Consider the following 26,736-nt stretch of genomic DNA (forward strand, 5'->3'; position numbering starts at 1 on the left):
GCCTCTCCTGGTGCTCCAGACCCTTCCCCAGCTCCATTCCCTTCTCTGGACTCACTCCAGACCCTCAATTTCTTGCTGTGAGGGGCCCAGAAGTGGGCACAGCACTCGAGGTGTGGCCTCAGCAGTGCCCAGCACAGGGACAGTCACTGCCCTGCTCCTGCTGCCACACCACAGCTGGGACAGTCCAGGGGCCATTGGCCTTCTTGGCCACCTGGGCACCCCGGGCTCATGTCCAGCTGCCATCACCAGCACCCTCAGGGTCTTTTCCAGCTTTCCAGCCACTTTTCCCCAGCCTGGAGTTGCAGGGGACTGAAGGGACCCAAGGGCAGGACCCAGCACTTCACACTGTTGAACCTCACCCCACTGTCCTGGGCTTTCCCAGATCCTTCTTTTGGGCATTGTGGAGGTGTGTCACATTTGCCAACTTCCAGTCGCCCGGGACCTTTGTGGTTTGCCAGGACTGCTGGTGAAGGGATGGAAGTGGCTCAGTGAGGCCTTCCACCAGCTCCTTCAGTATCCTGGGGTGGATCCCATCTGGCCCCACAGACTTGTGGGTGTCACAAGTTAAACCCAAGTCACACAGCACATTACTGACCTCTTCTCCTTGGATTATGGGGGTTTCGTCCTTTATTCCATTTCATGAGGGTGGATACCCCACCTCAGCCTCTTCCTGCTTCTGTGTCACTGTGTTTCCCCCTGAATCTATTCAAGAGTCTCCTTATCACTCCTTTGGATGCTGAGGTATTTGTAAAAATATTTTTGTTGTCTGCTACAGCAGTAGCCAGATTAATTTCTGGCTTAGGCCTTGGCCCCTCTGCATCATAAGGCAGAGCACAGAGTGTGCTATGGGTTAAATACACTGCAGGCCTCTTCCTCACTTCTGCTTGTTTACTAATTTAAGTGCTGCCTAAGACTAGTTTACTGATGCTTCTTTAACAAAGAATCTTCCTGGTTTATTCACCATGGGCACAATCCTGAGGACTTCGTAATTACTGCCCTGGTTTAATCTGGCCCGCCAAAAGAAGTGGATACAAAAGCTTGGGCAAAACAGGGCAGAAACTGTGCTCTCATTGAGAAGCCTGGCTGTTTCTATTATCTTGATCACACACATATATGTATATGATCATATTTATAAATATTAATTTTTGTTATAGCCTTTCTATGGTATGAAAAAAAGTGTATGTATAAAGAAGGCAAATCAGCCTCCTTATTTGAACGCTTTGCCTTTTTTTCCTCCTAAACTAAGAGAGCCGTGTAGAAGGGATTGTATTAAAGCAGAGTTCTAAGATGTAACAACAACCATTCATTGTGCCTTGGGCTTCAAGAAGAAGAAAAGCTTCTGCAAAAGTGAAGTAGAGCTGGCTTTGCTGTGGTTTTTTTCTGCTAATCCAGATTAGCACAAAAAACCCCCACTGTTTTGCCATCAGCAAGTCCTTAACAGCGTCACAGTGGTTTGATTAGGACTTTGCTATATGGGGTGATAACCTGTTTGCTTCAGACATGAGAAATGTTGTCAGGGCTTCCATATCTGAGACAGAGTAAAACAAATGTAGAATTACTGCTTCTCTGCTTGTTTCTGTGCACGTTTTGCATAGTGGTTGTATGTTGGGGTCCCTCCCCTGCCGTGTAGCCCTGGGAGAGGGGCCCTGAGGGCACAGGCACGGGGTTTCCCTGCCCCTGCTCAGCCTCGTTCCCATTGGTTGGTTTGTGTTCCCTGCGCGGGCAGAAGGACCCTTGGTCCCGTGACTGGAACAGTTCCTGGGCAGAGCCCCGGCCATGCGGCTGGAGAAATAAACATCTCTGAAACAGCTAGCAAGAATCTGTCTGTCCGTATATATTTCCTTTCCACGGGACGCCTGGTTTGATATATGCGTGTTACAGTAATCCCCACTGCAACAGTTGTATGCATTTGAGGGAGCATTTCAGAATTTCATTTCAGATTTCATTTCTCCCAACATGCAGATGTGATCGTAACTCATTGCCTGTTTAATTAATAGAGCTCCTGCCAAAGTCACATGGCAAATTGTGGTTACTTCCTGGGCTCTTAACTCTTGGTGAAACATGACCACTTGCTTTGTTTTGTTTATATCTCCAAACTGGATGTTCAGGCCATTGCAGTGAGACAGACCACAGGGTATCATTTTAAATAAAGTTAATGAGTGGATTCTGATAAGCCTCGTGGACCTGCTTTAAAGACCACTGACACCCTGCTTGTTTGAAGGTCATTTTGACCTCCCTAGAAAACTTGCTGTGCCAAAGCCAAGTGTGTTTGTTCTCCGGCAGGAAGCACATGGGGCAAAAGGAGTCAGTGCATTGCAGCACCTGACATTTGCTAACAGGACACTCGCTGTCACCTGTATTTTCTGTCCAGACGTAGAACTTGGGACAATTTGGAAGTGAGCACAAACTGTTTTATTCTTTTTTTTCTGCTTCTTCGCATGGATTTGCCTCCAGGGCACCATTCAGTCTGGAACCTTCCAGGGTGGAGCTCCTGTCTCAGGAAAGTCAAAGTGCTGGTGACCACAAGAAGACCATCATCTCCCCCAGATTCTGTCTCAAGGTTAAACATTTTTATGTGTGCTTGTGTATGTGTGCATATGAATGTTTGTGTGTGTATATTTGTATATGAATGAAACATAAACCTGATTTTTTTTTCTTCTTGAGGAACAAATCTGTAGCTTTGTCCTTGAAGAAAGACACTGAAAATTTTATTACCGAATAAACTCCAGTGGGTGATGCTTTCACACCATTTTAGAAGATTAGAGCAAAAGAAGTTCTGTGTTTTAGAAAAGGTTCTTTTATTTTAACACAGGAAGAAGTCTTGGCAGCTAGCAGTACAGATCTGAGGCTTTTTAAGGAGGTGCTTAACAGCCAAGGAAATTTTAACTGCCAAGAAACTTATTAATGTGATTTTGCCCCGAAATAATTGGTTTCATTATTGCAAATACAAGATTTTAAGTGAATGGAGTGTTTTGTCCCTAGAAAAACCTCCTCTCAGGCATCCAGAGAGTAACAATTCGTGTCTCCACATGATGGCACTGGATGTCAGGGGACTACAGAGTTCAGCCCTGCGAGGAAAAAATGACTTTCATTAGCCAGCAGTAGGGAGATAATCTGCCTACCTAATGTGACACCTAAAAGCTAGGCATGGTTTAAAAACCTGAGCTCTCCTGGTCAGTCATGAATCTGAACAGAACAGCTCAGTAATGGTAATGAAAAAGTTCATTTAGCTCAACATTAGCAGTGCAGTAATTTCTGTCTAGAAGGTTTTGGTGTGTTCCAAAAATTGTTTCCCACTGGAAGAGTTGCCCTTGAGACAATACCTCAGAGGTAACTCAGGTGTCTGTTTCCTGTGGCTTGGTCGACTCTTTATAAAAAGTACTCTTGCAGTTTGATGGGAATATAATAAAATATTATTGAATGTTTCTCTGAAATTAATAGGAAATGTTCAAAAAGTTAAGTTTTGGACAAAATAGACATGAAAATACAGAAAGTATTTGGGCAGATAATCTGGCTATGGAGCCATCATAAGTGAAATTGCCTTCTTAGTCAGTTTTGCTTTATAGCGAAACAAACTAAAAAACTAATAAAATAATAATAATAATATAATAAATAAATAAAACTAATAAAAAATAATGATAACAAAATAATCATTACCCAGAGGTGATGCACCTTCCCATCTGCAGGAAGTCTCTCAATCTCTTATCCTTCCCCCTGTTTCTGAAGATATTTCTTTAACTGAAACATTCTTTTCTTTTCAAGGCGTCAGAAATGTCTTTGCTTCTTTTTTATTTTTTCTTCTTGGATTTTTTAATCTTGGGTGGATTTTTTAGCATGTAGTTCCAAAGAAAGGAAAACTCACTGGCTCAACAGTGGAGACAGGTATTTTTAAGTTGAAGAAGTTAATTAAAACCAGCTGTTTTTAACAGTCCTCTGTGTTTCACTTTTAAACCACTCCTTGGAGATCCTTAAATAGCTTAAATGCATATAGAAATTAGGGAAGCATAGTTAATTCCAGCAGTATTTAGCCAATTGTTTCAGGCTTGTGGAGAAACTGCTGGAAATAATGTTTTTTTGATGAAAGGCCTTCAATAAAAGCTGTGGCAGATAAAATTCATGCCCATGACTTCCACTAGCCTGGTGGAAGTTTATCAGTATTGGTATGAATTCTCTCTCTTCCAACTGTGACTCCAAACGATGTCGGTGTCAGCCTTGCTGTATTGATAGTTCTTCTTTTTTTGTAAATTAATTAATTTGCAGAACTCTTGCTCTTATACAGTAGAGAACTCCTTTTCTTGGATTTTCAGCTAGATGGAAAATACCAACTTTCAGTTTTGTTTTGGTTTTTTTTTTTTAACATGCATAGGAAAAGGCAAGCCTGTTCAGTATCTCAATGTTGTGGCTCTTTGCAAAGACATTTATATAATAGTGTGCATTTGGCCTGAATATTTCACTTGATTGGATATAGGTGGTGATGTTTATTCAGAGCTCAGCCATCAGCCTTGGCTAGTTACTCCTCTGCTAATGAAAAAGCAAATATCAGGTTTCTTTCTGTTCCTATTAACCCCATGCCTCTTCCCGTTCAGGAGTGGATACAAAACCACCACTTCCTCCAGAGTGGGCCGGAACCCTTGGGAAACAACACAAAACAAAACAAAACCAAAAAAAAAAAAGAGCATTTCAGACACTCTCTGTGCCATTTACTCCCATCCTGTCACTGCTGTGGAAATACAAGTTATGGTTCACAAACAGCCACAATGCAGCCATTGAAACAAGAGGAAACACCTGGGGCCCAGCACAGCCGGCAAGGAAACGTGTACCTCATGTCCACTTCAGTGAATGCTGAGAGGCTGCCTGGCCTCAGAGTGAGGAAACCCTGTTTCTACCACCATCCTTACAGGAAAAATGCCAGTGATCACCCATTTGGGAATGAATTTCCCCAGAGAGAGCACCCTATGCCCATCAATCCAGCATGTTCACAGTGCAAATTTTTGATCTCTCCTTCATTGACTGCTGTAAGCATTTATAAAATTAGAAAAATCTACTATCCTGCATCCTAAATTTTATGTTGTGTTAGTGTTAACACATTACTATAAAACAATGTGAATTTCAACCAATTTTGTACGTAAAAGCTGAGAAAATCAGACTAAGTAGTTTATTAACCAGAGGCACCTAGGATAGACTATGGGAACTAGAGAGGATGGTTCTCCTCTAATGCTAAAGTTGTGCTTGCGCTTACTTATTAAGTTAGAGCCGTGTAGAGCCATGTTTACACCCAGTCATCCTTATGTTTTCCCAGGGTTGCATGGACATTCTGAGGAAGTAGCAAGTAATGAAAAGTCAGTGTAGCATCTGACAAGACTTAGCAGTGCACAGCTTTTTCTGGTTGCTTGCTTAACATCTTTTTCCCCACAGAAATGAGTAAGGATTTAATTGGTTAATTTTGTTATTCACATAAATATCTGAACTATCTTTTGTTGCTGGGCCTACCCATGACCAACCAGGGCTTAAGAGACTTAGAATTTCCTCTGTGGTGTCTAGAGATGGATAGCCATGTGAAGGGACATCTAATTAATCTAATTTAAGTGTTCCAAGTCATTATCTGGAGTACTTGTACTCATCTCATGGTCAGATGCATACTTTCCGGTCTTTCCATTCACTTTTTAGGCAATTCTCAGCTTGAAACAGAAGTTTTCCATTTGACCCTGTGTGCGTGGCAGGGGTCTTTATTGTAAAATTAAATCAAGTTTCAGTTACTCGTGTCCTCAAGTTTGCTCACTTCGTATGAGAAAAGTTGTTCTCTCTTCACAAATATCTTTGTGCTCTACCTCTCCTATTTTACTTTGTAAAGTGTATTTCAGACTTTTGTGTCTTCACTGTTTCTCTTCTTTATATGGACTGGAGAAAAAAGCAGCAGCATGCTCAAGTCATTCCTAGGGCTAATGTCCAGATTTATTCTTTACCAAACACTGTGACGGCAAAAGGCCACTGTACTTCCACTTGTCTTTAGTAAGGGCATAAGCTGAAAAGAGAAAATCACTTTAGATTTTTTTCTGGGTTCTTCTTCCAGATCTTTCAGATAAGTTTAAGAGACTGAAGGACTCTGGTAGAGTCTGTCCATTGAGAAGATAAAGCTTACCACCAACTGTATCTCATTCTGTTGTGCTGCTTCTGCTCTTTTTCCTCCAGGGAGAAGATTCCTTCCCTTGGAGGTAATCGCCTTTGTCAGTTCTCCACAACAGACTTATGCTTGGCATATTCTTCTGTAGCACCGGGGCTTTAAAGTCCTTTTGTGTCAAAAGGCCATTTTGTGTTGTGGTTTCTCTTAAGCCTTTGCCTGCTCAGTTCCTCTTTTCTTGAGTCCTAATCTCTGTTTTGTCAAAATCATAGAATCATAGAGTTAAAGGATCATGGAATGGTTTGGGTTGGGAGGGACCTTAAAGCCCATCCTGTGCCACCTCCTGCCATGGGCAGGGGCACCTTCCACTATCCCGGGTTGCTCCAAGCTCCAGTGTCCAACCTGGCCTTGGACACTGCCAGGGATGCAGTGACAGCCGCAGTTTCTCTGGGCACCCTGTGCCAGGGCATCACCATCCTCACAGGGAACAATTCCTTCCCATATCTCCTCTAACCCTGCCCTCTGGCAGTGGGAAGCCATTCCCTCGTGAGCTGTTACTACATCCTCTTACAAAAAGTCCCTCTCCAGCTCTCCTGGAGCCCCTCTAGGCCCTGGAAGGGGCTCTGAGGTCTCCCTGGAGCCTTCTCCTCTCCAGGTGAACACCCCCATCTCTTCCAGCCTGGCTCCAGCCCTCAGAGCACCTTTGTGTCCTCCTCTGGAAGTGCTCCAGCAGCTCCTCTTCTTCCTTGCTCTGACAACCCGAGACCTGGATGCAGTTGAGTTCCATCATGCTCTCCATCACATCTTCAAGCCCATATCTTGTTTGCTGCTGTTTCCAGCTGTATTTGTGATCACATGTGAGCCTCTGATAGTATTTTAGCTTATTCAATATGCTGAGGTGGAAAATCAGTTTTATCAGGTACCTGATGAAGGTTGACATATGTCCTGCAGGATCTGCATCCTCTGCAACCTCTTTGTCCCATGCTGCCCAGTCCTTACTGGGTTTTTTTTGCCCTAATTCTCAAGGTCCTAAGGCATTTTCTTTAAGGATGATACATTTTCAAAATTGTAATTTTTTTCTTTTATAATTTTTACTGTTGTTCATAAGGACACTGGGAAGACAGAGAACCTATCCACAGATGTCTGGTGGATATTTTAGAGGGAAAAAAACCACAGCCTTTTTCATCACAGCGTTACAACTCCACCTTAAAGTCAATCAGCTAGTCACAGATTTTGTGATTTGTGGTAAGTTGTACACAGTTCTTGTTCAAACATTTCTGTGAAGTTTATTTGTACTATGAGGGGCATTTGATGTGGAGTTCAAAGCATTTCCAAACAAACCTGTGTCAGAGGAAGGGGTGTAAGGCAGTCCCACAACTGGTGGGGACTGTTTTTCTTGGTGGCTGAGGACAGAAATGACAGTGATTTATGACACTGCTCTTCTGAAAACCAGTTGGGCCCCAGGACTGCCAAATTAGAATAATGTGCACAGAGAAGCTCTCAAAACAATGCTGTGTGTTTTCCCTCTGTGTGAGTCAGAGCGCCACTTGAGAGCCTCCAGCTACTCAAAAACTCGCCTGCTTTTCTCTCTCAGCGAGTTAAGGCGGTGCTGTCAGCTCCAGAAATTCAATTATGGGTGTTTGATGTTTTACTTAAAACCCAGTTCCTACTGGCTTGTGACCACGTGGGAACTTCAGCTTCCACTTAGAGAAAAATGAAGATTCTGGCCATCAAAAGGCAGGATTTAAGGGCAAGTGGGACCTAAATGCACACAACCAGCTCACAAAATGAAGGAGGACGAGAAGGAGAAACATTCTTTGTTGGATGTCAGACAAACATCTACCAGAGTAATTCTGCTGTAATTGGTTTTGCCCTGGGAAAATCTCATGTTGGCTTCAAGTAATGCACTGAAAAAAACATTGATTTCAAGTTTTGTTTGCAATGACAGGAATAGGCTGTGAATGGGACATGATTTTCATCCCTATTTTTATATTTTAAAGAAGACGTCATTTTTGGTATTTTTAGTCATTTAATGTGAAACTTTTTCAAGAATTTCCAGAGAAATGCCTTTCATTGGAAAATGCAGTATGTGCAGGATCGAAATCCTCTGCAGAGGACCACATTTTTCTGAAATGAAAGTAAACCCAGAGAATTTTTTACACAATTAAGAGCTTATTATAAATATCTGTCAAAGGAGAGTGTCCTTTCTTGGTGAAGAAGCTATCTATGCTTAACATTTTCGTGAGATGTTGTACAGAAAAATGACATAGCTCAAGTCTACCAGCACAGCAGGGTCTTCTGAACTGGAACTGGAAAAAATCAAAGACAGTGTGATAATATGCCCCCTCAATTGTCACAAAGAATCAGGTGGACCCTGAAGACACTAAATTTAAGGTGAAATATTCATGTGAGCATTTAGAATTCTCTGAAACGGACGACACTTAGGCAAGAAGCATAGGGGGAAATAGCTGATTTTGCAGCTCTTCCTAATATTATTGCAGAAGTGTCAAAGTAAGGCTGTGTCTTGTGGTGTAAGGGCATTGCCTTGCTAAAGACCAACACCTTTGCATTCCAGGCAGTCTCAGTGCCTCACAGGTGTGGATGCAGCGCTGACGAGCACAGGACTGATCAATTGTTTATAGGTTGGCTGCTCTCTATTAACTTGAAGAAAGTAACTCAAGTGCAGCTCTTTGGCCCAGGTCTGCTAGATGCACAGGTAAGAGGATGCTGAGATTTCTCTGCTGACAGCAGGTGCAATTGCAAGTGGCAAAAGCCTGCAGAAGGTGACAGCTTCTGACAGGACCTGTGCCAGGTGGGGCTTCTGAGGCAGCAGGAGAAGTGGGACAGCAGGGTGAGACTGAGAGGGCTCTGCATCCAGATTTTCAGAATGTCTGGGCATGGAGAGAAAGTGGGTAGCAAGGTTAATTAATAGGTGTGTTGTTTTGAATGAGTAATTGCCAAACCCTTGGAGGGCTGAAAGCAGAGCAGGTAGACTGAGGAGAGGGGAAGCGCTGCCCCTTCACGTGCTGAGAGCCCAGGACAAGAGGCTGTGACACACCACCAGGCACTGTTAGGCTGCGGGTTTTTATTGCTCACCCCTTCAAAAGGAAGTATTTAAAATAATGTCTGTCAGTAGGAAAAAGCTGAACTGGATTTGTTAAGTAAACTCTTTGACCAGCACTAACAGCAGTATTGGCTTGCTGTGTATTGCTCTGCAGAATATATTCCAGTGAACATTTTATTTTACATAAAGAACCTGAGGTCTCTATTTGAAGTCAAATGAGGATTTTGAACAATATCTCTTTTGTCTCACAGTTGGCTGGCAATAAAGGAGTTGAATTAATGAACCAGTATTAGCTCCCACCAGACCAGAGCAGAGTTACCTAGGTAGGCAACAGGGAAAAGATCTCTCATACCACTGAAAAGCCTGAGAAACAAAATGAGGAGTCTCCAATTCTGATAAGCCATCTTCTCTGTTCAATTTCAAAATTATTTTATAATAAAAATACAATTTTATATTTTAGTTTTACATGCAGTTTGTGTGAAATGTGGTTTCATAATGTGGAAGGCCTTAAGGGCTGCAAAGATCTAACGCCATCAGAAAGATTTATTGATAAATGCTTGTGCTCATGAGAGCAATGACACTCTCATTGGTAGTATTTTCAGTGTTCAGTGCTGCAACTTGCAGTTAGAAATCACCCTGTGCCTGTCTTCAACAAGGCTGAACATCAAGATACTGGAAGCAGGTTTTGAAAACCAGTGGTTGAGATTAATCAGGACAATTTACGAGTATTGAAAACATATTTTCATCTTTATAATGTTTAACAAGATCTCCCAGAACAAGGCTTATTGTTCCTCTCTTTTTTCCCTCTTTTTAAATTTTGACAGATCAGATGTATCGAATGAGTGATAGAATCACAGGATAGCTCAGATTGGGAGATCCTTTTGTGGGAAAGCAGCATCAAGGAGATTATCCAGCACCTTGTGCAATCTCATCTGGAAAACCTCCAGAGATGGAGAGTCCACCATGTCTGCTGGGAGCTTGTTCCAGTGTTTGATTGTTCTCACCAGAAAAAATGCATGTCTTATTTCAAAATGAAATGGTTACCATTTCTTATTAAAATAATTTAAGAAGGATAGAGAACATGAGGAAGAGCTTTAGATATTCCTTTCCTTTTCCTTAAGTGGTTAAAGTAACCATTTAAATCTTTAGCTTTATCACATTAAATTTAAAAACACCACAATCCCACTTTCCAACCTGCAAGTAGGTGATAGATAAACAACCCCCCAAAACTCTGGCTCTGGAGTTTTCCCCTTGTTTTGTCTTACGGTCTCACAGTGAGAAGATGAGAAAGGCAACTGCTGGTGGTGTCAGGGGGTGTACAAATAGTCTAGAGAAGTGTGGGTATGGATGGCTGAGACTCTTGCAGTTTGCCATAATAATTCTGCTCCTTTACCAGATATTTGTTGGGTTTATGACATTATTACAATCTGAATACCTTAATATGCATCTTCAAGTATGCACATAACCTCTGAGCTGGTGTTTTCTTGTGGCTTCTTCCCAGGTGTTTTGATATGCAGAAGATTTCTGCCCCTTCCTTTCTTTTCTTGCTCTCATGTCCACTTAAACGAAACCATGTTTTTGCAATTCTCTGTCTCTCAAACCTTCTCTGCCTTCAACCTTCTCTCCTGCAGCTTCTCCCTATCCCCACCCACAGCCGTTTTTCCCCTCTCTCCATGCTCACAGCCTGACTGTGACTGCTGAAATCACCGCGTCCGTCTGCTCCCTTTTACCCTGGGTCTGCTCCCATCCTGCTGCAGGTCTGGGACCCACAGCTCTGTCACACCCATGGGTCCTCCCCTCTGTTCTAACCTCTTTGTTTCTAAGAAGAGGTGACTGCACAGTCATTTTCCTCCCCAGCTCTGAACCAAGGCTTAGGATGCATTTTCAGTCTGCAGCCTAAACCAATTTAATAATCAGCTGCTCCTCCTCTGTCTTCAGTTTCCCCCCTCTGTTCCCATCTCTCGAGGTGCTAACTGCTCTGATGATAACGTCTTTGTTTTGCTTCATTTTTGATTCCTCAGGTGGATTTTTCACTCCTGATTTATGCTGCAGTTGCACAGCAGCTGTGTCTGATGCAAAGGGAGTGGTGGAAGCCTTTGGGGCTGGAAGGTTGGAGTGGGGGTGAGTTTACCCCTTTTTGTCACACATTGACTTTGTTGGACTGCGAAAAGCCACTCTCAAAGCACAAAGAGGGAAGATAAATGGCTAGCTGCAGATTTTTCTGGGAGAAAAGGTCCTCAGTTCCTTGGTGGCTGTAGTGGTAGTACCAAGATATGGACAACCTGAAGGACATTGGACGAGGGAGTGGAAAGGGAGTGGAACATCTCACTGCTGCCTGTCCAAAAGCATTCTACAGTAGCTTAGGTTCTGTTTATTGGTTTGGTGGGTTTTCATTAAGGCTTCAAAGCAAAGGAGAAAGGCAGAAAAAATAGTATAGTTTGAGATCATTGCTGATTTTTGAAATACCAGCCTGAACAATGTGAGGGCTGTATAACCAACTGCTTTTCCTAATAGGAATGTAGATGGGCTTTATTGGCCTATTAGCAGTAATAATACGATTCAAGTTAATAGTTATGCATTTTTAGTGTATTTCTATTAGTAAATAAAATATATTTTGACATGGAAAAATGTCAAAGTGAAGTAAGACTCGAGACTCCTCATATCAAAATGTACACAGTGAAGATTTGCTGCTTTGGAAATATCTTTTTCGATGTACCGTACTTTTCCCTTGTTTGTCACAGTTCAAGAGTTTGCTCCCTTTAGTACAGAAACCTTCAGATTAATTTTAATTAATGTGTTGTGGGCCTTTCAGAGAAAACCCATTACATTTTAAAATAGAATTAAGTCAGTTGCCCCAGTCATGGAAAATGTGAGTTTATTGTGAATGTAAATTAACTGCAGTGGTAAATATCTCTGTCTGTGTGTGTTTCCTTATGGGGGCTCACATGCTTTCAGCTTTAATTAACGACACTAATTTTACTTTTGGAGAATTATAAATGCCATGAGACAGGAGATTAAGTGGTAACATTAAGATATGCTGGGTACTATTCTATTTGGAAAAGAGAATTGCATAACTGATCTTTTGTCACGTGAAATCTTTATGCTCACACTTAAAATGTTTGCAGCCTTTCTTCAGGTAATATTCTTTACACTGAATAACTGTTTTTATGACCATTTTCCTAAACTACCTCGTATTATATTCAGTTATTTCTTGCTCCAAATGCAGTGTATGACATTTGATCAGTGACAACAGCTAACTGGGGGGAGGAAAGTCCCAGTTTGGCTGTGTCAGTGTGAGCTGCTGCATTGCTGGGTGTGTAAAACATTCATCATGGAGTTTCCATGCATTTCACTGAGAAAGCACTGCCACCTTTGGCATTTCTGGGCTAGCCAGCAGGATGACTTTCATTCCTTTAAGGCCCTAATTTAACCAAAACAGTGGATAAGAATCACTTGGGCGTTACCCGCTTCCTCGTCTGGGATTCTGCAGCACATTGTACAGAAGTTTTGGCTGTATGGGTTTATTTAAGAGAGCTACCTCTTCCTTTCATGACACACTCTCAGAGGATGACATCATTGTGAGAAGGGGCACTCTTTTGTAAGGGAAGCAGGATTCTTGAAAGGGAAAAACACACTCATCATTACAAATGGCTCCAACGGTCAGCGATTGTAGTGCTGCAACAGCCAACCTTTCTGCTGAGACAATCCTGTCTCCCTTCTCAGCAGAGGCTCTCAGCTCTGCAAAGGCACTGAAAATCAGGGCAAAGTCAAACTGCAGGAAAGCCAGCAGCCTGCTCATTAAGCTTTCACATGTCTCTTTATCCTCATTATTCCAAAGGCCTTAATGTTATTCTGAGATGACTTTTAAGGCAACCTAACTAATATGGGTTAGGTAGTGGTTATAATTTCTTGCTAAAATCTGCTCAGTGATGTTATTCTGGGATTATTTTAATGAGAGTTGGACATAAAATATGTCTTGGCTGACATTATGCCTCACACCAAATCACAATTCCCATATAATGCCTTTTGGAAGGCATCCTACTTCAGTCTTTAGCATTGTAGCAATGAAATTGTACCTTGCTTGTTTAATTACCATTAAGCCTATGATTAAAGATAGATCTATCTGTACACTCTTATTCTGCTGCATCCATGCAAAGTGTAAGTTTAAATCAGTGTTTTTCTGGAGCTGCCAGCCACCAGATACCTAGTAATCTCTTAGTTGCATAGGCCCCCCAAATTTTACCCAGCTGCCTACATAAACCAGCTAAAGGAGGAGAAGTAGAATCTTTTACAAACCTTTAAATTTTTGGCAGCAGAATTGCTGGCATGTTATGCTAGGTTTCACATCTAGGCTGCATTAAGACAAAATTGGGAAACAGAGAAAAACATGGAGAAAGTAAATTTGAAATCTTGGCTTTGATGATGAGTTATATAAATGATGTTAGGGATGGTTTTGGTATCACCGCAGCGCACACTAAAGAATACAAATGGAGGAAAAATAAGTCAGTATTGGTGCAAGATAATTTGCAAACACTACTTCTGCATCCAGTGCCACTTCTGGGTTAAGATGATTTAAATCTGCTTGTATCATACTGATCGTTTAGATCCCTCCAGAGAAGATGTTGTCACCCCACAAGTTACCTTTTTCTCTCTTCGTTCTGCAGACAGACACAACAGCCCTCCCTACCCCAACATTTGCTGTTTTCACCTTGTTCTTAGCCAGTTTTTAGCAGTCTTCTTAGGTTGGGATCATATAAACGCACGTCAGCGTTGACCATCAGATTATGAATTATATTTACACTGAGTGCAAAACAAAATCTCTCGTGTCTGTCTCTGGCCAAGCCAGGATTCCAGGCTCTCTGCTTTGTGCACAGGCTGAGGCAAAGTTACAGCAGTGGATGCAAAAGTGAGATAACCACTTTTGTTAGGACAGAAGAGAAGGGAAGCTACAGCCTCCAAAGTTAATCATGTTTATGATGTGACTTTTCGTTCAGATTTCTGAACATTTGAACCTCCCCAGTATGTTATCCAGATAGCTCTACAAATGAGAAGTTAGGAGTCCTATTGCTTGCTTACTACCCTCAGATAATGTCTAAATTACATTTTGAATGGTTTATGTTAAGGGAGATATTCATGTACCTTCACACACCTGCCAAAAGAAACATTCCCAAAACAGGAAAAGCAGTGGTTACCCTGAAAACACAGTGCAGTTGACTCAGAGGCCACACAGAACCTGGAAAGTGGTTTTATTTTTCAAAATGTGTTCTGTTGTGGAGGTGAGGCGAGTGCCAGTGGTACTGCGTGGCCTGGGAGGAAGAGAAGGGATGGGAATATCCGTGTTCCCTGGGAGATGCCTGTGGCCAGGACGTACGCAGCACCTACCAGAACCTGCTCATGCTTCCAGCCCAACACACGTCCCAGGGGAAGGATGCCTCCAGATGCTGGAGGGAATTGAAGCCATCTGCAAGGAAAGAGAAAGATGCAGCGTGGTAAGCAACTGAAACAGTGACCTCTGGCCTAAAAGCAGCCATCCCACCCCTCTTTTCCCAGGGCAGAAGAGGAAAGCTGTGCTGGGATGGGAATGCTGGCAAATCGGCTCTGTGCCTCGCATTATCTCTACCAGCCTGACACAGAAAATCCAGCCTTGGCATGGGCTCTGAGTGCGGGGGGAGCTCAGTAAAAACATCAGTGAGAGGACCCTCAGCAGGAAAAGACAGGTTTGCATGGTCCTTTGCCCGCTTGAGTGAGTGGGGTGGCAGAGGACCTGCAAGTAAGGCAGAATGCTGCATGTTCTGCTTGTGGGCAGCAGAAATTCAGGGCTCCCACCTGCAGCACCCAAATATAAGTAGCAGATTCTGTGGGCAGACAAAAATAGCAGCACACTAACAAGCTGGCAGGAGCATCTCTTGAGTCGCAGTGAGTGCCTCAGTATTGCTGTTACAGCTTTTGATCAAAATTGGTTGTTTCTTTTTTTTTCCTTTCCTGAAAGGCTGCCTTTATATGCACTATTTGAAATGGATGTGAAGTTTGGAACTGAAGAACTTCTAAATATTAAATATAATTATCTTCAAGACTCCATTTTCAAAAAGGGTAAGACAGCTTTATAGCAAAGCAAGTCAAGGCTATGGAAAATATTTCAATGACATTGGCTCAAGAAAAAGCTTTCTTTGAAGGGCACTAAAGGAACTTTTCTGTTAAATACCTGGAGATACAAATTCACCCCATAACCAGTGCTGTAGGAAATGACCTGAAATACCAATGTTTTATGGTATTTATTGAGGAGTTTTACATTCTTTTCATTCAAAGGCATCTGTGAAGTACACTATTTTCAAATCAAATAAGAGCATTGGAGTTTGCCATCTCTGGGGGTGGAAGCCAGGATGTGATGCACTCACTGCAAACCCTACTGGAACTGACCCTGCAGCATCTGTGAAATGCAAAAGCCACACCCAGAAAACTTTAGATGCCCTAAGCAACATTAAGGGGGACTATATGACCCTAACTCTGAAATCCCAAACCCTGCCTGTTTAATAACTCCTGGAACTTACTGGACTGTCTTCCTGACTCCCCTCTCTGACCAGCTTGGTCGGAGGCACCTCAGGGTTTTTCCTTCTTATTTCCTGGCTCCTGCTTTAACCTTACTGGGACGAGGTCCTAGCAGGTCCACTGTCTCCTCTGAGGTCCAGCTCATGCTGTGGCAGCAGCATCCAGCTTTTACATGCTCACAAGATGGCTCCTGGGATTATTTATCTTGTTTGTTTTTGTTCAATCCAATAGTTATTTAATATAAAAATCATATAAAGTGATAGGAGCAAATCTCCCCTTCCTTGGGAGTTCCTTCATTTATAGAATTTATGGATTTAGAGATTCTCATTGTTTTGATAGTTTTTTCTCTAAGAAATTAATAATTCCTTCTTTTTTTTGCAGACTTGCTGAGTCTCTTAGAGCTGAGTGGATGACAATTTTTTCACAATGAGGGTTGTTTAAAGGGAAGTATGTGATGGCAAGTTTCTTCCTGACAAAAAGGTACTCCCAGGAAGAACACCAGCTTGCCTGGATCACAGAGCAGCAGCACTGCAGAAATTTGTTACTGAGTCTGTAACACCCTGTGTGATTTGAGAGTACCTAAAGGAAAATATAAAGCTTCTGTCCAATATTATGAAACCTCTATGCCAGAAATCTTCTGGGAATGCAGCACAGCATCTCTTGTCAAGTCTTGTCATGAATCTTCCAGACAAGAAGGGGTTTCTAAACCTTGTGAATTATCCTTCCATAAGTTGCTTCCTGTAGCAAAGGGGCCCTGGGACACCCTTTTTGAAGCTCATCTAGAGAAGCAGATCCTGAGGAGCGAGAACAAGGAGCTGAAAAATCCCTCCTGAAGCATTTTCCTGCAGAGGCAGAGGCATGCCACCATGTGAGATTAATAGATTCATATGGCAGACAGCCTTGTGTTTTTTCTGAGGTGTGTTCTCGTGTAAGTGCTCTCCAAAGAGACATGCTGGCAGCTGAAATAATGGTCACGTTCACTCAAAGAGTGTGCCAGGCCCAGGTCCCTGGATAGCTCTGGTTACCTGCAAAGGACAGGGTTCTGAGGGAGCCCTGCATGGAGGTTTTTATGTGACAGCAGGAGGAGGTGCTTTCTTCCTTGTTTACGTTAGTGTAAAGCATGAGAAGCCAGACAGTGAATGATCTCCAGCCAGACCACCCAGAGGGTGCACATGGGTGTCCACAGAATGACCATCTCTGCACTGTGGTGATGGGGGTGGCAGCTCTGCATCATCTCTGCATGCATATTTTGTCCTATTACGTGCACAAAACCACAGTCCCACGCTCCTCAAGGTTGACCCTGACAACCACAATGCAGCTGACAGAGTTAATGTTTAAAAATAAAAGATGCCTCCATGGGAATATCCTCATGGGGCAGAAAAAGGGAGATACTGCTGGTGAGGTTCAAATCTATTGTTTGTAAGAGAGGTCTGAAAGAAGTATGAGAGAAGAATAATATCCCATATTCTTTCTTTGGCCCATGAAAATATGGAGTATCTGAAAACTGAACTTCCCTGTAAGAGGACAAAAAAAAATGACCAGCCTCAAATGGTTTGGGGGTCTCTGCATGAGAATATATCTATTTGTCTGCTTTTAGGTAGAAACTCTCAGCAAAAAAAAAACCCTTACATTTTGTAATCAGCCTATCTGACTGACATTCTAAAACTGACTTCATTTTTCTCATGGGAAAGGAAAACAGGGAGATTTTTGCTTTAGTTATATATTTCCCCTCAAAATAAAAAGCAGCTAGATCAAGAGCAGCTTTAGGACACGGAAACAAGTAAAATTCCCAGGGCAAAAATACCTAGAGAGAAGATCAGAAGTTAAGCAGCAAATTTCACTGACTATACCTCTCCCATTGCATGGTCAGATTATTTTCTAAAGTACGCCACTGGCATCCATATCATCCACTGTATCTTAAGGTGTGTAAGGGAATGGGGAATTTGTCTGAAGACCATAAATTGTTATCAGTATTCAGAAAGACTCACACAAGCCATGTTAATTGCAGTTAAACAGACAGATTACTGGCAACAAGCAATAGAGTAGAAGCGAGAAGCAGATTTTTGGTCTGATTTTGAGACAATATGAGAATACCCTGCGGGTTTTTTCATCCTATTTTTTTTTGTTGGTGTTTTTTTTTTTGTACATCTTTTGAATGTTAATATTGTGCTGAAGAAGATTTCAGACCCTCTTCAGAGTGGCTGCTGTACTCAGCCAGGCAGGATCCACTGCAGAGCTGCTGAGGCAGGGCTGAAACTATAGCCTCACTTTAAGAAAACAACAGCATTGTGAGCTGATTGCTTCTTACACACGAATAGGGTTTTCAATTGAATTTGTGGGGCTTTTTTGTGTAAAATTCTAAGCCTTAAAACCACAGCTTTTTAACTTGCGTATTCACCATTCCTTTGACAGTCCCTGATCATTTATGTTTGGAAATATAAGTGCAGAAGAATGGAAGCTAACTACTTCTTAACTGCTGTGGGAAATGGTTCAAGTTCCCTCTCAACTAGATGAAGGTATCTGTTTCACACAAGTTGTCTAATTTTCTTCATTTATTTAATAAATTTATTCAATTAATTTAATTTAAATTTATTTAATTCATTTATTTAATAAAGCAGCTGTAACTGTCTATTATGTCCTATGTAGCAAGGAAAATACTGACAGCAGGCTTAAAAGTAGCAACAATTAAATTAATGTGTACTGATTATATTATTGTGTATTCCTTGTTTATCTTATGGAAAGTGTATTACAGTTTTTCTTTCACTGATACCAAAAAGGGTAGTATAAAATCCATTTCTTGACGTTTAGAGCTACAGGTATTGTTTTGGTGTGGATTTATGGCTGGTAAGATAACAACTTGCTGATTCATCTGGCTGCCAGCCATCTTGCCTTCAAAAGCTTTAGCATTTTTGTTTATTACTAGTACATATTTAAGGTGTTTGCTGTGGAGAAGGGTTGCAGTACTGACGTCTGTGTATCTGCACACCCTGTTTTGGAAAGAAGAGTGTACAAAGAGGAAGAAAAGCAGCCGGTGGGGTGCACATTTCAAACTATTGCACAGGCTCCTCATTGGTGCAAATACATTGAATTTTCACAGACTCTTATGTCCAGATCCTCACAGGAGGTATCTCATAAAGCTGGCAACCCCTTTAGCAAATGCAGTGAGTAATTCAAGCATTTAGGATAACTTTGACTCTTTTTATGTATAAATCATCCTCACATGGCTTATGTAAATGAATTCAAAATATTATGTGTGCACATTTAAAGGGGAGTCTGCATTTTAAACATTCCACAGTGCATTAAGTAAAATGGTATTGGGGAGGGTCTACAGAAAAAAAGAACAGATCCATTTCTAGCACTGTTTTATTGTTGAAATCAAACCCATCAACCTCCTTTAACAACGCCAACAGCTGAATGGTGCACCAAAAGTTTCTTTTTGCACACAGACATCTGTCTTTAAAAGCTGTTTGAAGAATGGGAATGTGTGCCTACAGGAGGAGGGCAATGTCAGCCTGATATCGAATTTTCAAGAAAAAAAGGATGAAGCATAGGTGAAAAGGGCAGTGCTGGTATATCCATTTAGATTGTGCAGCAAATTACAGTACAGGGTACATTATATAAATTTAATTTGTTGGCCTGGTGTTTTTTGTAATCAAGTTTTGTTTGGTTAAGGTAGGTTTAAACTGTCAGTCACAGCAACTGAGGTGTGAGTGAATGGAAACATCTTTGCCCAAATAGTTTGTGTACAGATGTTTGAGCATGAAGAAACTTGCCATGTGTTTTTGTAGCTAAGGAAGTGAGTAATCAGTGAAACTAGTATGGGTGGTATAGGAAAATCCTGCACATGGTCTTGGCACAGCTGTGTGCTTGCTAGATTCCATGAGATATTTCACAATGGAAAACGGATTGCTCCACTAATGTAGGATACCTGCATATCAGGGTTGTGTTGTGGAGCACCCGGTGTAGTCACGGACCGCACAGATCCGGCCAGTCCATCTCAGGTGAACGAGAAGGGCAAAAGAAGTCCCTGGGTGTTGACTCAAAAGAGAGAGAATAATATCCTCTTGGATGTGTTTATTGCTTAATTGTAATTTTTATCCACTAAATTTTGAAAGGTCAGAAGTGTAAGTGGTTGTTAATCCAGCAGAACTACGTAACCACCTGCAGTAGCAGGATATGAGTCCATGAGTCTAGTCAGCAGGACTGCAGGCCCCTGTGCCTCAAATGGTTTTCTGCTGGTCACATTCCTCCTTTGAACTTGCTTGTTTCACAGTCTTTTCTATTTGTTGCACATAATTTACACAGAACATTGTGCAGTGAATGCCCTGTAAAGAAATAGCAATAAATGGGTGCTGCCACTCTGTATGGTTGCTCCATTGTTAATGTTTCTAGTTAAAATATTTGCTTTGAATTCATGCACACATACACTGTGTGTGCCACAGTTCAGCCTGGATGCCTTCAACAGTTTCTTGAGTTACCAGTACCTCACCATTGCTAACCTGTGTGTACCTCTGATTATATTGGGGCACTTTATGTCAGCTGAAGGTCAGCTCCAGAGCTTCTGTATCTTAGAGTATGTGTGACGGGTTGCAGCAACATGGGTGGAGTGATACACAAGTATGAATAGGTATTATCCCCCTCAGGTGTTTAGTCTGATCCCAAAAGGAAAATAACGGACTGCACGTGCTTATCACTGAGTTATTAACTACGTTTATATTTTCAAAATCAAGCTTCTTCAAAACTGGAAAAATATTGTGTACAGCATCCTTTGTCTGTTCTAAGTTTTGCCATTTAAAACCAGCTATCAAAAACTGATCTTTCCTGGCACTCAGAGATTTTCCATGTGCTGCAATTTTCTCCCATGGTTGTTAAATGCATTCAGATAATGCCTAGAAAAAAATGACAGGAAAACCTTTTTCTGAAACAGTTTGATCTGTGAAAGCAAGCAGAGTTACTGTCTTGTGTGATTGCAGTTTTAGGAAAGACTTTTAACTGCGTATGATGTGTGTATAATGCTTAAATGACATTAAAGGCTGTGACATAATGTGTGTGCTGAAAAGCTTCCTGTAGCCCGAATGCCAGAGGTCTTTCAGAATGGGGCACCACCACCTCTGGCTGCAGTGGTACACTGCCTCAGTTTATATCTTCCTTCTCTTTTAATAACAATGTTATTTATCACCAGAATTCTGTATTTCCTTCACCAGGTGACTGCCCCCTCAGAAAAAAATAAAAAAAAGAGGCAGCTTCATGAAACTGGTTACTCCTAAAGTTTTAGCTCTATTATCCAGTCCTTTGCATTTTTAATCAGTTGGTAGCTGAGTTATTGCTGTTACTGAGGCTAATAAATCTTTACTGACCCCAGTCCAGACAGAGTGGTTGTAATCCTGGGGACGTTTCACCTGTCCATGCTTTATGCTGTTTCGTGTTCTATTTCTTTTCCTTCCTCCTACTACTAACACGACGTTCAGTTGACACAGCGCTGTTCTTCAACCAGTTTTGAGGCATTCCTTTTCCTGGGAACACTTTTCAGGTGAATTCAGTGGTCCAATGACCAGGCCTAGATTGTCTGTGGCATCCAGCAGCGCCTCCTTCCCACTGGAGGGAAGATCTAGTGTGCAAGGGAGGAGAAAGCAGAAGTGAGCAAACACCCAGACAGACATTTTAGGGAGCAGGCATGCCAGGCAGGCAGTAGCACAGCATATGCTCTGCTGTCTAGAAACAGCCAAGTTGAATCCCAAATCCTGGCAATTCTCTTGATGCGGCAGATCTGGTGATACAAAAAATATTTTCTTGCTAACTGTGTCTGTAAGCCTGACTCTGGTTTTAAGCAAGAAGAGGAAACGTTTGACCTTGAACTAAACTGCTACTTGACTTGCTTCAGGCTGCCTTCCAAACTCCTTTCTCATTTCAAACACAAGTTATTTATGCCTCTCCTTCATAAATGCTGCAGTGGATGCTGCCTTCCGTCGTGGGGGACACATGAATTTTGTCAGCCTGCAGCAGATCCTGGTCCATCCCACATCCAAACATTTTTGGTCATTGTGTATAAAACCACAGCTACGTTTGCTTTCAAGCCTCTCCCCACCAGCTTAGAGTAGGATCAGCTGTAGTTCATCCATCCTGCAGCAATGTTCTTGCTTAAAGACCAGAATTATGGAGTTTATTTAGCACCCTGATAAAGAAGTATCCCAGGATTTCTCCTTACTTTGTTTCTGTTTCATATTTTTCCAAGTATTGCAGGAGTTGCAACGTACAAATATGCACAAAATTATTTTAATTAAATACAAAACCAAATTAAGTTCTTGAAAGCAGATTAATGAATCTCCTCACTGTGAAAAGCGTAAAAGTTTGCATTAGCAGAACTTTTCTCCAGAATACACTGGAACAATATGTACTGTATGTGATCTCTTATAAAAAGCTAAGAACAATAAACAGTACAGTGATCTCTACATCATCTCTTGCACAGCCTTTTTACACTAACAAGAGTCTGGAGAGAAAGGTATAATTTAGCTTTTCAAACTCTCCAGGGCTCTTCTTACTCTATATCCCACACTCCAAATACAAGTAAGGAAGTTTCCCGTTCTGTGAGGTAAGACTGAAAGATCTAGAAGACTTCCAGAGGGAAAAAAAAAAAATTCTCCCTGTTTTCCCACATATTCAATAAGATGCTCTTTCTTAGCATTAACCAGTACTTAGTATCAGAAAGGTGCTGTAACCTTTGAGGCAAATATGATATACAATTATTTTGGCCTATCTTTGTCTTTTTCTGCCCAAACTGATTTCTGCTAAGATAGATTTTTGCTTTGTTCCTGCAGCAGCATATGCAAATGAATTTCAATCTTGCATGTGTTTCAAACCCTGTGTTTCCAGCATTCCCTCAGTCTTTTTATTTGGTTTATATGACTGAAACATTGGTGCTAAGAATCCACAAATAACCGCCGCACGCCTTTATTTATAAATGTCTTTGAATGCATTTGTACAAGGAAGGCCCATTCCTGGAAGTCAATGTAAACAAAAACCTGTCTGCAGGACTGATCAGGGAAAGAACGGTTTTAAAGATTGCTTAAAATTTAGTGGATCTACTTGTAGTCCAAGTGGATATCTGCAAGCATTGTTGAGCAGCATTGGAATATTACAGTGGTAACAGCATCTGGTGTCCTGCCAGGAGGGAAAAGACTACACTCCTGCACAGAGATGAGTCTTGAAAAAGTTCCCAGTGCTACCAGCCTTCTTAAACATCATGGAGTGGGGAGGGAAGGTACATGCCTCTTTTCAGGCAAAGCTTTGGATGTGGCTGTTTCACTTCTGCTCTAATAACGACAAGCAGTTGGGAGGTTTTCCTTTGTGCTTTGGCTGGCAGTCTGCAAGCAGAGAAACAAAGCTAGCGCTGTAGCTGGTGCAGCTGGGGATGTGCTGACTCATCCAAGCCAAGGCTCTGGCTCTAGCTGTGGCACTTGGAGTTATTTATTTCGCTTTGCTGCATGTCCTGTCCATCGGGTAAAGGTTGCTGGCATTTGTAGCAGAGGCGGTGGAAGGAGGGGTGGTTCTGAAGTCTGTCTATCACAGTTCACAACAGGGCAACCAGAGCCCCGAACACAGCTCCCTGATGAGCTCACATAAAGGAGCTGGGCTGTGACTTGTCACCACTGAAATACGAGCACAGCTCACTGCAGGGGTCATAACCTTTGGCAGAAGGTAACCTGGGCAGGAGGGGACAAGAACACAGCCACCTTCTCCAGAAGCCGTGAGGCACTGGCACTAGCTGCACATCTATCAGCAGGCAGATCGTAGCAAACTGAAGCTTTCAGGTAATTTCCCAAAGGTAGTGACAGCGTGGTGTATAAGACATGCTCCTATTGCTGCACTAAATGCCGCCTAAAGCCATGTCTTGACAATATCTATGAAGGAGCAGTAACAGCATTTCTCCCACTCGCCTGGGATTTCTCTCCTGTGTCAGGTTCTGTTTATTTGAAGGCTCCATAAATTTTATTTTCTTTTAAAAGAGAAAGACATGTCCTCATAATTGCACCCCGAAGTGGGAGGTGATGACTCTGATCAAGGGAATGTGGAACAATGTTCAAGTGAGGCAATTTGATTCCTGTGTGGAGTTTGGAAGCTGCTAACTGAGGACTATTTTGGAGAACTTGGCTGGCCAGCATCTCTGGTATGTTTGGAAGCATCCTAAGGAGATATTTTTGTAAACCACTGGGATAAGGCAGTCTATTAAGGGTGATTTAACACTGCTGGGCAGTCACTTCAAGTCAGCGTATCTGTGTATATTGCTAAATTGACTGTAGCAAAGATAAGAAATTCACACCAGTTCCCCCACTGCAGCAGAGAATTTTTCCATCACACTCCCAAAGTCTAGCAGAAGCTTTCAGAAAACATGATGGTAATTCAGTCTTGTGACACCTCACTTTCTCTTTTCTCCTCTTGAGATACCAGACCAGACTTTGAATGAAAAGATAGTTATTCCAGCCCTCAAAGGAGTCTCTGGCACATCGCTATGCCTCACAAGGATATGTATTTGCTCTATAAAGGCTGAAATATTAATGAGATTGCAAAGGGAGGGTCTGTGTGCTAATGCAGCTGTGCTCTGCAGCTCTGCATCACTCTGGTAGGTATGGCCTTTTTTTTATTCTGTCAGTTTCTGTAGAAAATCCTGTTCAACCTTTAAAAATGCTTTTTGGAATGAATATTTCTTGACTTAATTAAAGCAAATGGACTATACATGCTGCAGAATTAGAGGGAATATGTGCCATTTTTTTAATGTAATTTTTTTTAAAAATACCACATTTATGTTAGTTTCTTCAGCGTCAGTACAAGGAGTTTAAGTGAAAGGGTTACTGTGAAGAGTTAAGGCCAAATAAGGACAGGCTAAAACTCTTTATTGGAAGACACCAGGGAACAAAGCTGTTTTACTCCAGTGAGGATTTCAAGAGTTTTATATCTCAGCCATGACCTTTAAATGAAAGTGCTGGACTGACAGCAAGGGAGCTGAGATGGGATTCTGTTGTTTGGGGGGTGTGTGAGAACAGCCCTGATGCTGCTGATCTACTGCAGTCAGTGTTGTCCCAATTATGGGCTGTACCCAGAGTACAAGAAAGAAAGAAAGAAAGAAAGAAAGAAAGAAAAAGAAAGAACGATAGATAGATAGATAGATAGATAGATAGATAGATAGATAGATAGATGAAGAGGAGATATTTGTTTACTCCCTGTCTGAGCAGAGATGGGTGCTGGGGTAAATCCACAGAGCCAGCACCCTCCCTGCATGACAGCTACCCATTTTTACACCCTTCAAACAGCGACAGATCAATGTCTCCCCTGCAGGAAACAGTATTAAACTACATTCATTGGCTAAACATTTTATCAATTTCATTTAAATACCACTAATTTTACATGCTCTGTGGGGAAGGGGGTTATGTGAGTAAGGAGCATTTACAGCTGATGGGTGTGAACTTTGCTGTGCCAATGACTACAGGTTAGCACAAAAGTTCAACCCAAATTCTTGCTTGGCCTTATCGACTGCTTGTTCTGCTTTATCTCCTTGTTTGGTGGATTTATGGTGCTGTCCTCCTCTGCTTCTCACTTGTTTGGGAGACTTACGGCATTGTGCTCTCAGGGCAAACTTCTTCAGAAACCAGAGATGGGGTTTGTAGGGCTAAATGGACTTTTAAGTTAACATTTCCAAAAAGAGGATTTTGTGTGATTGAAAGGAAATATGAATAAAAAACTTGTCTTATTTGTATTTTTTTTTGTTCTATCTGCAGTGAACTCTGAGCAAATGTGTAATACTTAATTTTGAAAAAGTGGTCCATGAAGCATAAATTCATAATCTTTTACCACACACACCCCCTGAAGAAGGCCTGGAGGCACCTGATGTGTGGCTACCTGGCCTGTGAGCCTGTTGGGATGCGTCCACAAGGATTTTGCAGGTTCAGAGCCCTACAGAGGTTTTACACCCACCCACATGAGTTGTTCAACAAGTTCAAGGAGTCGAAAGGAATTGTAACTTCTTTTCTGATCTGGAGACTGTTTGGTAGGAACTTATATTAAATTTGGCTCAAAAATCAACAAACTTGCATATGTCCATGACCACAGAGAAGCAGCTCACAGACCCCCACCAAGTGTATGGAAGATGAAAACCTTTGATCTACAGCAAGCCTGGGATTGTGGCAGTGACCTGAATTTTCTTCTACACAGACTCTAATTTTTTTTTTCCATCCTGGTTTATTTAAATACGCTTAGTCATATGTCTGTGCTTATGGCAAATGTTCTATTCACACTGATGTCGTCTGCATGAAAATAAAGATATTGGTTTCCCACCTTGCACATCCTATTTTCAGTACTTCTGGAGTTCTGCTGCAGAGTTCTTTACCCTTTTAATAGATAGATTTGGTGAAATTTCTGCAGCATTAATACGTGAAGCTGCCATGGCTCCTCTTCTTTTGTCAGCCTCACTCTAAAAGCAGCTGACACGACAGCAATTTCTCTATTTTCCCCTCTTGGCACACCAGTGGACAATCCCCATCATGCCCTTAAATGTCTGTATTACCATCTTCATGGTCCAGAAGAAGCATGAAGGAGCGAAAGGTCTTTTTCAAGGCACCAGAGACAAAGAAGACTTATTATCAGTGCTAAAGCAGGATGTGTGAAGTGTTTTCCATGTTGAAGTGACCTTGTGCTAGTTTAAAGTAGAAAACGCATCCTTCACTTCTAATAAAATGGTGAAACACAGTGAGTCCTATCACACCTCTTTCTGTTTTGTATGAATTCTGGCTTTTACTGTGGGATAAATAGTGCTGCAGCAGCTCCATGTCCAGCCTCTCATCCACCAGCACCCTCAAGCCCTTCTCCTCAGGGCTGCTTTCCATCCCTTCTCCACCCAGCCCATTATTTGTGCCTGGGATTGCCCCAACCCATGTGCAGGACCCAGCACTTGGCCTTTTGGAACTTCATGAGGTTTGAATGGTCCCACTGATGCTTAATATATGTCCAGTCAATTACA

At 41.9% G+C, this 26,736-nt stretch overlaps 1 long non-coding RNA gene across 3 annotated transcripts; it reads left to right on the top strand.

The window, feature by feature from the left end:
- On the top strand, positions 1-26,480 carry LOC121667221. 3 transcript variants are annotated; one of them, XR_006016963.1, is made up of 5 exons: positions 1-2,560; positions 7,227-18,244; positions 23,732-23,892; positions 24,167-24,345; positions 25,499-26,480. It is a non-coding gene; the product is annotated as an uncharacterized LOC121667221 (long non-coding RNA). The 3 variants fall into 3 exon arrangements; XR_006016962.1 differs by lacking the exon at positions 23,732-23,892 and having other exon boundaries at positions 7,227-14,671; positions 15,172-18,244; XR_006016961.1 differs by lacking the exon at positions 23,732-23,892.
- Positions 26,481-26,736: the final 256 nt, after the last annotated feature.

The sequence above is a fragment of the Corvus kubaryi genome, unplaced genomic scaffold, assembly GCF_017639235.1.
Source record: "Corvus kubaryi isolate FWS band 111438036 unplaced genomic scaffold, C.kubaryi_AGA036_p1.0 37357, whole genome shotgun sequence".
Taxonomy (NCBI): Eukaryota; Metazoa; Chordata; class Aves; order Passeriformes; family Corvidae; genus Corvus; species Corvus kubaryi.